Here is a 17,596-nt window from a genome sequence, read left to right as displayed (position 1 = left end):
GTTTCAAGCCCTTCTCAATGGTGTCCCGAAAAAATCTACTCTTTTATATAAATACCGAAAGACTCCGTGAAATTTCAAATACATAATTAAAATCGTTCTTGTTTTTGAATACTGTGTCATATATCAATCATGAACCATATAGATAGGGATTGCAATCCGGTCCGGCGGATCCGGTAATCCGGCCGGATCCGGCACTTTTTAGAAGCTACCGGATCCGGTTAAAATCACCGGATCCGGACCGGATCCGGGAAAATAGAAAAAAAGACCGCACGCAGCACCCACTGCGCGTTTTAGGTGAGATAAAGGCGACGGATAGAAGAAAGAAGTTAAACAGAATAAAGAACGAATGAAAAAATCTAAATTTAGTAAAATAAGAAGATATTTAATATTACGATGATTGAGAACAGAAGAGGATTTCCTCCTCTTTCATGTTGGTGCCATGAATCGGCACGATACGACGGTTACTTAAATAATTAGAAGTAAAAATTAAAGGATATGGATGTCATGGAAGGCATTTGGAACGACCGGTCTGGCCTAGTGGATAGTGACCCTGCCTATGAAGCCGATGGTCCTGGGTTCAAATACCGGTACCTAAGGGCATTTATTTGTGTGATGAACACAGATATTTGTTCCTGAGTTATGGGTGTTTTTTATGTATATTTATAAGCATTTATTTATCAATATACTATACGTATATATATCGTCGCCTAGTAGTACTACCTAAAGCTAGCTAGTACCCATATTACAAGCTTTACTTGGTTTGGGGCTACGAGTAGGTCGATCTGTATAAGATTGTCCCTAAATATTTATTCAGGAATTATTTTGGTATTTATTTGTGATTTAGGCTATAAAACCATTTTCACTGATAAAAAATGAAAGCAAGATAATATTGGAGCGCATTTCATACAATTTTGGTTCAAAGTAAAATAGCTTGTTACTAGAATGGATGTCAGCGTTACAAATACATAATTCCATCAAAGAACAGTTACGAAAACTTGTCCTTTCAAGGTGTTCCATTTGCCATCCCATAAATATCCCATTAACAGGAATCTAATAATTTTATTGTAAACGTAAGCAGAATGTGCATGATTGAATATAATAAAAATAATAAATGACTTAGATTTCAAATATTTATTTTTATTTTGAGATTGACTATGTGACACTTTTTAATACATAGTTTTATTTTATTGTTAAAAAGTTATTTCTTATTAACTTCAAATTGTTCTTTTATGAATAAATTTGTAAAAATACCCTTTATTTCTCATATAACGCATAAAACTTGAAAAATATGTTATTTAATTAACTTTAATATCCTTATACCTAACCGGATCCGGTCCGGCCGGATCCGGCCGGATTGTGCCCAAAATCCGGCCGGATCCGGCCGGATTGAAAATCAATCCGGTTTGCAATCCCTACATATAGAGGCATAACGCGTTTTAGAGTTGTAAAAATTTTTCAGATTTATCCTTACGGGAGACTCCAATCCCAACTCAAGTTTATATTGTAGGATGTAGTGCTTGTGGGTCTGGACAGAACTCGAACTACCGAGTACCGACTCGAGTTTTTCTTATCAACACTAGCACCGAGCTTCGCAAGCTCCCGGTAAGTAATAGGCAAGGATGCTAAATAGTGACAAAGGAAGGAATTAGCACCGTGTGAAACAGCGGTCATTCACCCACGTGGAGCGTTTGCAGACTTGTGCTAAATGCCTGGCCAATTAGCCGTTACTAGTGCTGCGATTATTTTATATCGGCCATTTCTTCCTTTAATTTATCCTTAGATATAGCTGGTGGCCCAGGTGATTAAAGTTTGGAGCTCGTGCTCGGAAAAGTGGAAGGCGATCACCAACTAGATGGTCCGACCAAGTTAAGAAGGCCACCTCAGGCGTACTCCACCAAGCGGTAAGAGCTACGGGAGATTGAGACCGATGGAGACAAATTACAGGAGCTGCAAAAAGTGGTCACGATCCTCAGTAATGAGGAACCGTAAGAGAAGAGAAGAGGTGATAAAAGGATAGAGTTTCTCGACTCAGTTTTGTTCTACAGACGACGAATGACTGTACCTACCACTGTACTTTGTCATATCGACAAATATGAGATCCCTCGCAGCTTTCTTATTTGATGGCATTGTCCTAACTGATAAGGAGCGTACTGGCACAAAGGTCAAATTCCTTGACGGTACCGTACAATTCATCCTGCGTTAAGGACGATATCGTGAGACGAATGTCATTTATAAACTACCTTACGTTTTTTTCGGGATTCTAACGTTTCCATTTGAAATTTCAATTAATCGATTTATTGATTTATACAACAAATAAAAACTTCGCTTTCGCAATTACAATTTTAAAGTAAAAGAAAGGACTGGTCCATACCATTACGAATAAGTTAGAATGTCAAAGGCCACACATGTCACCTGACGCTCGGTATCGTAAGGCGATAACCGGGCGAACGTACGAGCTTATTATTCACCGTTCATCTATTTCTGTAGAATTTATCTCAATGAATGTAAATTAAGTAGGCTATTTATTAAACATTCGACGTCGAAATTGATAAAGTATAATTGTCTAACATTATTTAAAGAGCTATTAAACGACATGTTATCAGTTTTTACAGTACAAAGCAATGTTGTAGTATTACTGATGATTTATGAAAGGATAAATCTGTACAACTACATTTTAAAACAAACATACCTATAATTCATGAATTAATTAAATAGATTAATAAACGATATTATTCCTATAATTTAGTAGTTTGTTATATTTACTAATCGTGCATTTTCTGAATTTAAACGGGTAACTGAACTCATGAAAATCATTAAATCGTTTGAAAACCTAAATAATAACAACCTACAGCAATTCTAATACATCATAAACTCCGAAAATACCAAGTGACCTAAATAACGGCTCTATAATTTTGTATTAACCGTAAAAAGTAAATTTAATTTAACACAAACTAATTTATATTAAGGCAATATTTAAACAGGTGACATTTAAGTAGTACCTACCCACTATCATTACTGCTTACAATCGTGTTTTACATAGAGACAGTTGAATGGAACATAAGTACTCGGTGACACTTGTTCTATTCTAATTCGTATTGGCGCGAATTTACCGCATGTAATAACCGTCCTTAGATTCCATTACATCTGTGAGAACCTATCAGTAAATTCGCATGGTGTATCCGTGAATTAATCAATAGTAAATTAAGCATTAAATTACATAATAATTAGTGCTTACTTGTTATCTATCCATGGTCCCGCGCAGACGGCCGGCAGACGAGATGAGCACGGGTAAAAGTGAAATTTGTGAGCACGCGCGCTAATTTATTCACTGCCAGTGAAAAACGCGTTCGCGCCAACTTTAAATAAACACGTGTTCGATAATTTGAATTTCGAATGTGCAGCGTTTGAAATTTGAATTTTAAGTTTTTTTTTCAGTCGCAAGTGATGTTCGTTCGGTGCACGCGGGCTGGGAGCGGAGCGCGCGTCGCGGCGACTAGAGGGCCACTGGCGGCGCTCGCGCAGTGCCGGCGATCTCAACTCCATTCCAACTTCCATTTAAAAATCGAACGTGCGTGCGTACGCTTTTCCGAACCTAGCTTTCATAGGGTAAACTTGCATATTGAAGAAAAAAACTAAGATCTCACCAATGTGTAACAAATAAGGCCTAGGGTAATGTCTGGTGTAGGGTTATATCTAGTTTGTCTACGTAAACGAAGAATTAACGATTCAGTATCCTAAAATTTAATTAGGCGCGTATCTAGAAAGACCTATCTATAGACTATCTATTATTTTCTTGTAAAAGAATTAAATTTTACAAGAAAATAATAGATAATTGTTAGGGCTGAAAATTAGGTACCGGTTTTTTTGTGATATATTTTACACCCAACGCCCAACCATATTTCGATCAAAATATCGCATTAACCCTTGCCAATAAAGTGCCCCTAAAAAATATTTTCTTGATAAGTTTTAGAACACATACCAGAATACCTACTCTTTTTCAGATTATTTTCCTTTACGTCCACTACCCACACGTTGTCTGAAAGAGATCGTTTTTTAACGCTACAACATCTTTCTCTGTCTGTATTGTCTGCCTGAATATTTTATCAATTGTAATTTTTTGGGCCTGCCGCTTTCTTTGAGTATTAATTAACTATATTTTTTATTTTAAACGTTTTGTCTCGAGATGAGTACGATTACTTTTATAAGCAACAAGCGCTCGTCACTCTGTTGTTAGTATGTCTTCTTTTGAACTTCTTAGCCCCTTTGCAACCTTAGAGATGTAGGCCTCCTTTTTTGTCATTTCGATCCTGTTGCTGTTGTTACATGGTGACACTGATGTAACTGCGAATGGCAAAACTGAAATAGGAGTAGGCTGTGCATGTGTCCCGAAAAGACGACTCATGGTGCAAGAGACTGGTAGAGACCTTGGGGAGAGTCGCGCAGCAGGGAAGCCAAAAACGCGCAAAAAATATGTTTACTTATAAGTCTGCACCAATGTAAAATACAGTCATAAATACCTTTTGGGCCATTTTCGGGTTGGTCAAAACCTTTTAGAGTTAATGTCCTTGGTTAAATGTTTCTTATCCTTTACATTTCTTCCACTACCCATAACTCTTGGAGTAGGTACCTAAGTATATAATGTTTTTACAACTTGCACTGAGCAAGGTTGAGGATGTTACGCCATATGTTTGCCACGGGCCACGGGGGCACGTGTCAATCTTAGTTTAAATAGTAAATTAGTTGTGTTTTTATAGCGGCCGGTACCTACCTTCCGCGGGTATCAAAGGCTAGTTTGATTCCTATGGGTTTAGCGCCTTTAGTAAACTCGTGAAAATATTGGATATTTGTACCATGCCATTTAAAGCTGAGAAAGAAGTCTACTCATTTGAGGAGGTTTCCAACACAAATTTTGTGACTTCAATATTATTTTATCAAAAAGATTAATGTAACGCTGCCTGCGTGTTGGGCACCCTCCCGAGGGCACCAAATTTCGATAGATATTATAAATTTTTAATTTTAGTTATTATTTTTAATTTAGTTATTTTTTATTGTAGTTAGTTTTAGTTTTATATTTAGTAATTTTAGTAATTTATATGATATGTCCTTATACAATCAATGTATGGAACCAAATTTTAAAGATTTCCCTGACTCAATAAATGTTTGTTTTGCTAACCATAAATTAGGTCGAATCGGCTTTGAAGGGCTTCTATCATTTTGCCTTCGTGTGACCCGTACTGAATGCCTGTATAAAATTTGTTTGGACTTAAATATATAAGGAGTAATTAATTAACATCAAATATTTATAAAATGCACAATACAACACAATTAAAATATTCTTTATTGTTCACCAATATGAAAAAGAAAATGATATACAAATTAAAATACAACAAAGATTTAATAAATTCATAAGTACTGTTACCATGGAGAAAACGCAGCATAAGCATAGAGTTATTGAATGAACGCCCGCCTCCCAATCGTCTGAATTTTAGTGCTCAATTTAAGAAAACTATTTATACTTCCGTCCCCGGCGTTCCCGTGGGAACAGTTAAGTAGCAAATGTCCCGGACTATCGTTCGTGTAATATCCCACAAATCACGCGCATTTTCCCATGTGAGACGAGGAAAATTGTATACTACATTAAATAGATACAAGTACAGTTAGCAGCAGAAATAGTTAAGCGGGTGAGGACAAAATGATCTGCATTTTATTACATAACAATAGAGTTGTGCTCGGGTAATTTTAACAGCTGATCAGTTTCTACTGCTGATTGTAGGGGTAGATTGGCATCATTCGAACACGGGGTAGCTTCATACAGTCACTCTTACAGCAGATCAGATCAGCGTATTTATTACAGCTTTGCGTGTAGAGTCTGCGCGGAAAGAGAAGAGTCGTATAATATATTGGATCCCATAATTCCCATACACTTCACGACTCTTCTTTTTTCGCACAGACTCTACCGGGTGTGGCCTGTAATATGAGCAAAAAATTAACTGCTGGCTGTACTCCTCATACTTGTAGTTTGATTTTTAATACACTTTAAAGTTTATTCTAAGACGCAATGTATTGCGAATTTTGTTATGTTTAAGGCGTGACAAGCAACGTCAATCACAATGATATGGCGTGGCGATGGCAGCCATTGAAGACAATATTTATTTTGTATGAAAAATAGGGAGTCTAAATACTTCATAATTTTTAAAAGTTGTTGAACAAAAGTGTCACCGTTTGAGGAGTACAATCTATGTTTTAATTATTTGCTCGTGTTACAGGCCACACCCGGTATAAGTAGCATTGGGGAGAGTCAGGACCTTTTTGTATCAAGTAGTTTACTACATTAGTAAAGTATATTAAATGTAGTTTTAAAGTGTCTTGTAACCAACAATCTTTGGATCTGAGGAAACTGAAAATATTTTGTTTTATTTCTACTTACGGCTGTTATTCGTAGTGAAGCGTAGCGTAGTTAAGAGTAGTACGAGTGTGGTCTAGTATGAACGTGGTCGTCAATGCGTAAACGCATGTAAATACGGCCATTACTCTAAGTCGCTGATGTCACCAATGAGCGCCTGATTTATAGTCTAGTGGGATCAGTGCCGGGATATAAATATGTCAATGAGCCCTTCATGACGTAATGATTTTTACAGTACATATAGTGCTACTTTACCACCCTAGGGCGGGATCAAGGACAATACGTGCCTGTGTCAAAAATTTAAAGGGCCATATGTACTGTAAAACGTTGTACAATACACGTGTGAAAAGGTAGTTCGCAACTCGTGTCGATTTAAAACATTCCCTTCGGTCGTCTTTTTATTCATCGCCACTTGTTGCGAATTTCCTAACTTTTCACACTTTTAGGGTTCCGGACCTCAAAAGGAAAAAACGGAACCCTTAAAGGGTCACTCGTGTGTCTGTCTGTCCGTCTGTCACGGCCTATTTTCTCAGAAGCTACTGGATCAATTGAGTCGAAATTTGGTACACATATGTAAATTACCCAAAGACGGACATATAACGTAAATAAATGAATTTTAAACATGGATCCCGTAAAAAGGGAAACTAAATACAAAAATACAAACACACAATCGCAAACGTTAACTTCTTCTCACATAATTACAGTCATTTGTCAGCGCAGAGTAATAACAAAATATCATTAACAACATGTGTACTACTCCGAACACCAGCACAATCAAAGCCTGTATCGTAGGTGATTAGTTTAATGTCTTTATTAACACACTACTCTTTGCTTTTTAGGGTTCCCTAATCCCATAGCAACAGGCAAACCTGTTTGTGATGTCAATTGGAAGGCATTTCGCTCATTCGGTGAGGTTAGTAACCTACGCTAATCAAAATGCACATGTCAATACACTAAGACACTAGACAATACACACAACTAGACAATATCGTAGTAGCACAGTTGCGCAGAACTTTGGCCATGTCTCTAGGCGAGATAAGGACTCCATGGAACGACTGGTCGTACAAGGAAGAGTCAAGGGAACCAGTTCGCGCGGCGGACCACCTATGCGCTGGACTGACCAAATAAAATCCGCAGTGGGAAACCGTGTATCTGACTGCGCCAGACAGTCTGCCAACAGGGAGAGATGGCAGGAGATCGTGCGAAGAGCTGTGTCCGCCTCTACTATAGATGCCTCAATGTGACCACGACCGCTCTGTCAAGAACGATACGACAGAGAAGAAGACAATATACTTAGGTACGTGAAATCGACCACACTCCTCAAAATATGTATAAAGGCTGACCTTTTTACTAGACGACGATTGACAAAGTAGGAAAAATAAAAGTTCTAGTTCTATGATATTTGCTGACAGTGGGATTTATAAAGACTAACCCCCTTATGCGAATACCTTATTACAAGCCTCCTCCTTTTTTGGTCCTCGCCTTATCCCGTTACGCGTTGTCAGCTTTCTTGATTTTGTGGCGCCATCTGTTCCACTGTTTAGCATCGTCGAGAACCAGCCGGCCTAGCCAAGTTTACAATCGCTATCGCTTCGACAACGAAAAGCGTTATGTCTCTCTATCACTCTTCCGTATTAGTGTGACAGTGACAGTTGCGTTTCGATCGCTACGCAGCGTAAGCGATTGGCATCTTGGCTACGCGGCCAGGCCACTTTCTTTCATGTCCTTCTGGACGTTGGTCATCCACGTAGTCTATGGCCTGCCCCTCCCTCTCTTTTGTGTAGTCATGGAATGGAAAGGCACTACGCAGCACATGCCCAAACCATCTCAATCTCATTCATCATTCATCCATCTCAGCCATAAGACGTCCACTGCTGAACATAGGCCTCCCCTTGGACCTCCATTCGTACCGGTTGGAAGCGACCCGCATCCAGCGTCTTCCGACGGCCTTAACAAGGTCGTCTGTCCATCTTGTGGGTAGACGTCCTACGCTGCGCTTGCTAGTCCTTGGTCGCCACTCAATCTAGTCTCAGTTATTTTCTCTGTAGTAGGTGTAACTTTGAAACTCCTCCTTATGTGTACGAGTATTGCGTACTTTATCACAAGCCTCAATTAGTTAATTTATGTTTTTTTTTTCTCCCTTATTTATTTATCCCTATCTTAGAAATACATAGTCAAAATGACAAATTAAGATCAGCGATCAATAGATATTTGAGGCTTGTAGCGTGTTTATGACTAACGACACAAGAAAACCCAGAGGCATTTTATAAAATCATAATATAAGAGTAGGTAATGCAGGACGGAACTTTCATGATCACAATCAAAAACGGACTTGGCTAAATTTAATTTTAATTATTATAGTTTGGAACAATGCACATAAATCAGTGATAAGTTGTACGCCTCTTTCAACATTTATTCTACTGAGAAAAACTGAATCATCTTCTAAACTCTAATTAATACGTGTCTATGTACAGTCGACGTCGATGTGTGTACACTTTTTGCCTGATTACAAAGGAGTAAGGTGCAAAAGTGTAAACATATTTTTGACGTCGACTGTACTTACTTACCTAACAGTTTCAAGTTTTATACGTATACAATCAGCATCAATAGTAGTGAATGAAACAACTAGCCAAAAGTATACCTGTCACAGTCTAATTGTTCTTAAGTATATTTAGAGACATCTAGTGTTTGCAAAGTTATAGGAGAATTACGATACTTTTGACGCGTAGTTTGATCCGTTACTTTTGATGCTGATTGTACCTACGTAGCTAGTAGGTACCTAGGAGCCTACCGCGAAAACCGAAATTCGCAAATTGCGGGGATTTTACTGTTTTACTCCAGTGAAGGCGTAAGGCGTAATTAAAGTGATAGAGAAAGATGCCCGAAAATTTGCGAACATCGATTTTCGCGGTTATAGTCCTGAGGAACACAAAACTGGTAGTATGAAAAAGATGCCTTTTTGCAACTTAATCACAACCTGTACTGAAATTGTCCCATGTATACGAATATTTAGTTACATCTACATCTCGCTAGCATGGACTGAGAAGGTGTCGAGTTTTTCATTGATAAACCAATATGTATAACCGTTAAAGACTGCAACCACACAGACTATTTAATGTCCAAGTCAACAATTTAACCAAACTGTATTCGCATCAATTATTACATATTGACAGACAAATCTAAAATATTTACACTGCTATTGACATGCTCTTAATACATAATATAGTGCCGTAACTCGAACGGTCTGTGTTTAGGAGTTTTCAGTCACCGACTTTCTATGGTTTAGAACCATAGATCGTAAAAAAATGCACACCATGCCAAAATATATATCTCAAGATTTTTATTGGAAAAAAGTAGACCGTAGTTATTTATGGGCACAACTTAAGAACTTAAATGAATTAGGCATTTTATCAAAACGGAAAAGTGACGTCGTTTGTAAGTATTGTGTATATATATGTCACCGTAAAATTGTAAACATAACGAGCAGTTTATAAAACATCAACATTTTGAATGGTAACTCTAACTCTCACACTTTTTTGCAAAAGTAGACATGTCTCGATGTGTCTTTAAATGAGTCAAATATATTGCTTGAGTACTGTGAAAAAATGTTTTTAATTTAATGCCAGTGTGTGGTCTAGACCAATTTAGCTATCATCCAGTGGTTAAATCAATCGTCACCTCTAATCTTATAAGTCACGGCTTGTCATCGAACGTATCATGATACTTATAAGAACTAATAAGAGTAATAAGCCTTCAATGTGCAGGGCCAAATGGAAATCAATCTAATTTATGTTAGCTGAAGGTTCAAATTTAGATGGATGGTTTATTTTAATCCTTTATTCTCAGTACGGCAGACATCAATATGCATAGTAGAATATGTTAAGGCGTCTTATCACGACCACTCAACCACATGCAGTCTTCTCAAAATATTAGGCTTATTATTGCCATAAAGCTAAATCCTGGACGGGCCTTTAACACGGGACATCGAATTTTGATGCAGAATTCAGCATTTGACCCATTTAGGGTAGGGTATTTAAGTGGGCGCATATCATGCATTCACGGATGAATATATTTACATAGTTGCAAAATCAGTCGTCAATTCAAAAACCGTTGTAGCTACTTGAACTAAATTTTCAAAATGATATAGGTAGAACACGAAGTCTATAGTAAAAAAAAAACAAATAAACATGATGAGCAGCTGATGCGGTTCAATTATCTAGCATGTACGCATTGATCTAGTAGGTATTCCGAATGTTATGTGTTTATATTATTTAATATATATATCGTAATGCTATGAGACAAAAATATATGGTGCTTGCCTACCTACGAGAAAACGGTTGATTTAAAATAATTCCTGGCACGATAACCCAGAAATCGAAATAATTCAAAGCCATTATCATAAATTTCACAGCTGTTTTTACAAACGCACACTGAATTCGTTATAGCGAACCAGTATGAATCTGAATCTGAACAATGATTAGGCGTAATTGCTTCAATATAAATGGCTCAACTTACACTAGAGACTGAGTTACGGACAATTTCAATCGTTTTGTGAACAGGTACACTAAAATGTATGAGTCACTGAAGTGCCAAAAACAATAGAACGCCTGACAACATGTAATAGCTCTCAGACTGAAGAATTCAGAACGTTTTCTGGAACCGACACGTGTTTCTGGAGTCATCTTTAAAACTCGAGTTTTTTTTTTGCATCTTACTTAGTACTTTTATGGTCGCATAATAACGTACGCCTTAGGTATGTATGTTTCTCATTTATTTTATTTTTATTTAGTCCGCCAGCAGCAGTTACAATGATATATTATTTAGTATACATTCGAATTTAGGTATCTTAAGCTTGTTGCACAGCTGATTATAGGCAAACACCACTATTTGTCTAAACTTAAAGGAGATTTAAAAGGGAGAGTAGGCCGTTTTACCTAGATTATTTTTCTTAATCAACTTTCGTAAGTTTATAACTACTTCATTATTAGGTTAAGCCAAGAATCATAACAACGACGGACGACCGCAGAGATAACCTATTGACCACCAAAAACATAATAGCGCGTTTTTCTTCCGTACATCCCAGTTGTAATTTGACTTGGTGTTGACAGTCTATCATAACATCTCCGGCCCTGAGGCTTCTTCAAATAAATCTGACTCCAAGAATAACAGAGGTTTGTTTACATTTTTCCTTCAAACGAAATAGTTTTGTCTTACGAATTGCATTTCGACCGTTGCAACAGATTTTGCTTTCTCATCTTGTTCATAATTAAAACCTTGTTCATAATTAAAGAAAATTTTAGCGCTTACCTTATCCCATGAATGCTCGTGATCCGCTTTTGACAATCTAACCCCAAGAATAATCACAGGCACTAGATTTTACGCAAACGATTGCAGTTTAAGCGAAAACTAGGCCCTTCTTGGGATTAATCAGCTTTTCTCAAGTTGTTTTCTTGCTTCCAAAAAACTGGTAATTAAATATTAAATGATATTTTGTTCATAAGTTATAAGAAACTCACTGATATACAGGATGGAAAGATAAGTCGGGCCCTTTAAAAATAAAGGAATGTCTCCTTTAAGTAAAATGAGCCAGCTTGAGGATTTAAGGTAGTTTCCCTCCAGGGCCCGACTTATCTTTCCACCCTGTATATATAGTTAGATACGGTGGATTGCTATTAAATATGCGTGTGTGTGGAGACAGCTCTAAATGTGAGTCGCTTATCTTCAAACTCGGGTACATCCATCTGTGAAATTATGCGATTTTGGTATTAAGAAAAGGTAATAGGGTAGATATTTGCTGAGAGGGTGGAATGGATTTACCAGAGTTTCAAGTTAAGCAACACATGTGTGCAATTGTGCATAGTGACATTGACATTTATCTGCTCTAAATAGTCTGCAGATGGTTTTATTAAATTATTCCTGTTTAAAAGCGAACATTTGTATTCGCACTACATACGATAAATTAATAAATAATCATTAAACCATAGCGACAAACATATTTATACTTACCATTACCATATTAAATGTAACATGTTAACGATTTAATTGAGAACATTTTCAATAAACTCTGTAGGTTATTGAGGAAACCGAAAACTGGTCTAGATATTGAAAATATAGCACTAAAATCGTATTAAAATAATTTCGTATTGTGTTAATGAAGCTAAATGACATTAAAAATGCCAAAGGTGTTTGTGTTTTGTTTTCCGTGGGCTGTAGGTACAGTCAGCATTAATAGTAGCGGATGAAACAAAAGTCTCTGTCATCCTGGAACACTTTTCCAATTAGAAGTAAATCTGTACATACAGTTTTCATTTAAAACTATTAATTTTGTATAGCTAATTTTTATACTTATATTAAAGGAAAAAAAATAAAAAAATACGCTTCCTGCATCGGCAGGACTTGAACTAGCAACTTCACCCCAAAGGCCTGTATACATTAAAGAAGGAGTGGTAAGATTTGCGAGGTTCTTAGCTCAATTGGTTAAGACTGTTAAGAGTAATGCACGGATTGCAGAAGTTGCGAGTCCTGTTGGTAGCGTAATTTTTTTGTCCTTTATTAAGTTCCTATAAAAATTTGAAGCATCGCTCGCAGACGTATCTGCTTGTTAAAAAAATGGTCTTATCTATAGCGTCTACTACGGATCTAGACACGCGGCAGCGTGTCAAGCCAAGTTCAAGCAAAGGAACTGGCTAGCCAGCGCCAAGTGTAATATTACACGAACCACTTGGTGCCACTTTTGACCCTTCTATAACTCAAAACATCTTTAACGTAAACACATAAAACTACGTGTGTTTAATTATATCCATAAGGACATCTAGAAGCCCAAATTTCATGAAGCTAGCTCAAACGGTTATAAAGATATGAAGGTCAAAAAGTCGTAAATTTTAAGACTGACTGACAGACTTATAGTACCTAAACCTAACCTACTTCCAGATGACCTAGAAGGATGAAATTTGGAATCCAGCTCAGTTATTGTGTGAAAGCGTAGGAAAAAATCTAAAAATAAAAAAAAGTTATAAAATAGGAGGGGTCCCCATACAAAAAAACCATTTTTTATTGTGACTGACATATAAGTACCTAAACCTAACCTACTTCCAGATGACCTAGAAGGATGAAATTTGGAATCCAGCTCAGTTATTGTGTGAAAGCATAGGAAAAAATCTAAAAATAAAAAAAAGTTATAAAATAGGGGGGGTCCCCATACAAAAAAAAATTTTTTTTATTGTAACTGACATATAAGTACCTAAACCTAACCTACTTCCAGATGACATAGAAGGATGAAATTTGGAATCCAGCTCGGTTATTGTGTGCAAGCGTAGGAAAAAATCTAAAAACAAAAAAAAGTTAATAAATAGGGGGGGTCCCCATACAAATTGCATTTTTATTGTGACTGACATATAGTACCTAAACCTAACCTACTTCCAGATGACCTAGAAGGATGAAATTTGGAATCCAGCTCGGTAATTGTGTGTAAGCGTAGAAAAAATCTAAAAATAAAAAAAGTTAAAAAATAGGGGGGTCCCCGTACAAAAAAACCTGTTATACGCGCTAAACAACCGGCCAACGGTGTGTCGTTGGCGGCGCGCGGCACCGCATAATTAATACAAAGAACAGAAGTAAAAAACATGCAGCGGAAACACAAGAAAAAACATTAAATCTCAATACCTGCCTAGTTTTCTTTACAAAAAGTATTGATATCCCATCAAAAACATAAATGTAAAAAAGGAGAGCCAAGTTCAATACAAAAATTATGCTTGGCTGTGGGGTTCGCCGCAAAAAGAATGGAGATCTAAATGAGTCCCAAGTTCTATGCAAAATCCAAATATGTATTTATAGGAACAAAATAACATTATAAACAAGTATTAAACTCTATTTCTTTGCTTTATTGGATACCTATAACAATTGCTGTTATTTAAAAAAAATGTGAGATCTTAAAGTAGGTTAGATTTGGCTTGGCCAGTTTTTATCAGAATTACAAAATATAATACAAAATATGTTGAATAACTTTATAAAATGACTGATGTAATGAAAACTGGCCAAGGCAAATCTAACCTGCTTTAAGATCTCACATTTTTTTTAAATGACAGCAATTGTTATAGGTATCCAATAAAGCAAAGAAATAGAGTTTAATACTTGTTTATAATGTTATTTTGTTCCTATAAATACATATTTGGATTTTGCATAGAACTTGGGACTCATTTAGATCTCCATTCTTTTTGCGGCGAACCCCACAGCCAAGCATAATTTTTGTATTGAACTTGGCTCTCCTTTTTTACATTTATGTTTTTGATGGGATACAGAACAGAAGACTCTGGGTCGCTCACATCGCAAACCCTTGGCACAGGTCTTGGTCACTTAGAGATAGGAAGAGAAGCAAAGCCTGAGAAGAAAGGAGTTAAGAAAACAAGGTCGAAAGAATTCAACCAATATAAATTGATAAAATTTCTAACGTACTATCACTAGTATAAATAAAAAATAAGTTCAAAAACTAAAATCCGACTACTGCAAATCGCGCTCTAAAAAGTATGAAACAAGATAGAATTCTTATCTGAAATTATCAAGCAGGAAATATTATAAATGTTACCATTTTTTTATATAAAAAATACAACGTTATATAATTTACTATTTTTTTTATATATTTACAGAGATTCAGAGGATCGCCGTGGTCGTATGCCACGATTATAAACTTAAAAGTAATATGGCATACGACCACGGCTATCCTCTGAACCTCTGTAAATATATAAAAAAAATAGTAAATTATATTACGTTGTATTTTTTATTTAAAAAAAATGGTAACATTTATAATATTTCCTGCTTGATAATTTCAGATAAGAATTCTATCTTGTTTCATACTTTTTAGAGCGCGATTTGCAGTAGTCGGGTTTTAGTTTTTGAACTTATTTTTTATTTAATTAATTTTGGGGTCATGATTTCGTTACTAACTTTTTGAAGTCACTTTATATTACTTTTGCGAGGGCGTCCTCAGTACAGAAATGCACGCAGTAGTATGAGTACGCCGAAGGCGCCCGGCTTTGGAACGCGTACGTCGGGTTACGCTCGACACTTTTAGTATGAGGGCGCCGAAGGCGCTCGGTTTTGGAACGCGTACGTCGGGTTACGCTCGACACTTTTAGTATGAGAGCGCCGAAGGCGCTCGGTTTTGGAACGCGTACGTCGGGCTACGCCCGACTCTTTTAGTATGAGGGCGCCGAAGGCGCCCGGCTTTGGAACGCGTACGTCGGGCTACGGCCGACTCTTCTAGTATGAGGGCGCCGAAGGCGTCCGGCTTTGGAACGCGTACGTCGGGCTACGCCCGACTCTTTTAGTATGAGGGCGCCAAAGGTGCCCGGCTTTAGAACGCGTACGTCGGGTTACGCTCGACACTTTTAGTATGAGGGCGCCGAAGGCGCCCGGCTTTGGAACGCGTACGTCGGGTTACGCTCGACACTTTTAGTATGAGGGCGTCGAAGGCGCTCGGTTTTGGAACGCGTACGTCGGGTCACGCTCGACACTTTTAGTATGAGGGCGCCGAAGGCGCTCGGTTTTGGAACACGTACGTCGGGCTACGCCCGACTCTTTTATTATGTGGGCGCCGAAGGCGCCCGGCTTTGGAACGCGTACGTCGGGCTACGGCCGACTCTTTTAGTATGAGGGCGCCGAAGGCGTCCGGCTTTGGAACGCGTACGTCGGGCTACGCCCGACTCTTTTAGTTGAGGGCGCCAAAGGCGCCCGGCTTCGGAACGCGTACGTCGGGTTACGCTCGACACTTTTAGTATGAGTATAGCGGCCAAACAAATTACTTTTGCAAAAACCTTTTTGTATCGCCGTAGTCGCGTAACACGCGGATAGAATCCAGAGCGCTTGTAGATTCATAATTCGAATTACCTAACCGATAAATAGTTAAATTAATGTTTTATATGGCGCATGCAAGCAAAGCCGGGTGCAAAACCTAACAATATTTATATATTTGAAATGTGCTAATTGAGCTCTTTCAAATGATGTATAACACGTCATCATTACTTAATTTTATTTTTTTGGTTCGTGACTTTATGACCTCTAGAGGGCGCCGTGTTCATTTTTTTGTGACGCCATATAGCCTATAACCAGCGGACGATTAAGACGATTCGAATGACACATCGTTTGTCAAATTATAATGTGTACTTTAGAAGTTATGAGGGAACAAATGAACATACATACATACATACCCACATACATACCGGTCAAAATCATAACCCTCCTTTTGCGTTGCCGTAGTCGGGTAATGAGTCAGCATTTAAAAAATAGGTTTAAAAAAGCTGCCAAGTGCGAGTCAGACTCGCCCATGAAGGGTTCCGTAGCAGAAAGTAACATAATAAAATTGCGGTCTACGATTCATGACGTATTAAAAAAAACTACTTACTAGATCTTTTTCAAACCAATTTTCGGTGGAAGTTTGCATGGTAATGTACATCATATCCTACCTATATATATATATATTTTTAGGGTTCCGTACCTCAAAAGGAAAAAACGGAACCCTTATAGGATCACTCGTGCGTCTGTCTGTCCGTCTGTCCGTCTGTCACAGCCAATTTGCTCCGAAACTACCGAACCAATTAAGTTGAAATTTGGTACACATATGGAAGTCTATGACCCAAAGACGGATATGTAACGTCAACAAATGAATTTTAAACATAGGGGCTACTTTTGGGGGGTAAACGATAAAATTAAAAAACAAAGTTTTGAAAACAATATCGTGTTACATATCAAACGAAAGAGCTCATTGTGAGAATCTCAAATATATTTTTCTTATAAATTTACAATAAAAAATTTAGAAGTTATTCAAGAAAATAGACAAAAATTGACCATTCCCCCCCTCTATCTCCGAAACTCCTGGGTCTAAAATTCTGAAAAAAATAGACAAAATAATCCTTTACCTAAAGATGACAGGAAAACCTATTAGAAATCTAGAGTCAAGCGTGAGTCGGATTTAAGAACAAAAATGCAGTTACGTTTTTTTTAGGGACACAGCCGCAATGGTTTAAGTGAAACGTGATGTAGACAGCTATTGGGAAGGCCCTAGGCCGATATCCGCATAAGGCCGAAGGCCCGAAGCCTCCCGAAGAGACGTGCCTTTAGCTTCATGCGTGAGTCGGACTGAAAACAAAAAATGCGACTAGGCTGTATCTGGCACACAGTCGCAATGGTACTTGTAGTACT

At 37.6% G+C, this 17,596-nt stretch overlaps 1 protein-coding gene across 1 annotated transcript in view; it reads right to left on the bottom strand.

Moving 5' to 3' along the window:
• The window catches only part of LOC134669624 (A disintegrin and metalloproteinase with thrombospondin motifs 7), a 128,739-nt gene extending 125,150 nt beyond the window's left edge, over window positions 1–3,589 (bottom strand). Inside the window, exon 1 of the mRNA XM_063527282.1 lies at window positions 3,236–3,589. The gene's annotated coding sequence lies outside the window, so the exon portion shown is untranslated. The remainder of the gene's footprint in view (window positions 1–3,235) is intronic.
• Between the last annotated feature and the right edge of the window lie 14,007 nt (window positions 3,590–17,596).

The sequence above is a fragment of the Cydia fagiglandana genome, chromosome 12, assembly GCF_963556715.1.
Source record: "Cydia fagiglandana chromosome 12, ilCydFagi1.1, whole genome shotgun sequence".
In the NCBI taxonomy this organism is placed as follows: Eukaryota; Metazoa; Arthropoda; class Insecta; order Lepidoptera; family Tortricidae; genus Cydia; species Cydia fagiglandana.
This window is presented reverse-complemented; position numbering and strand designations above follow the sequence as displayed.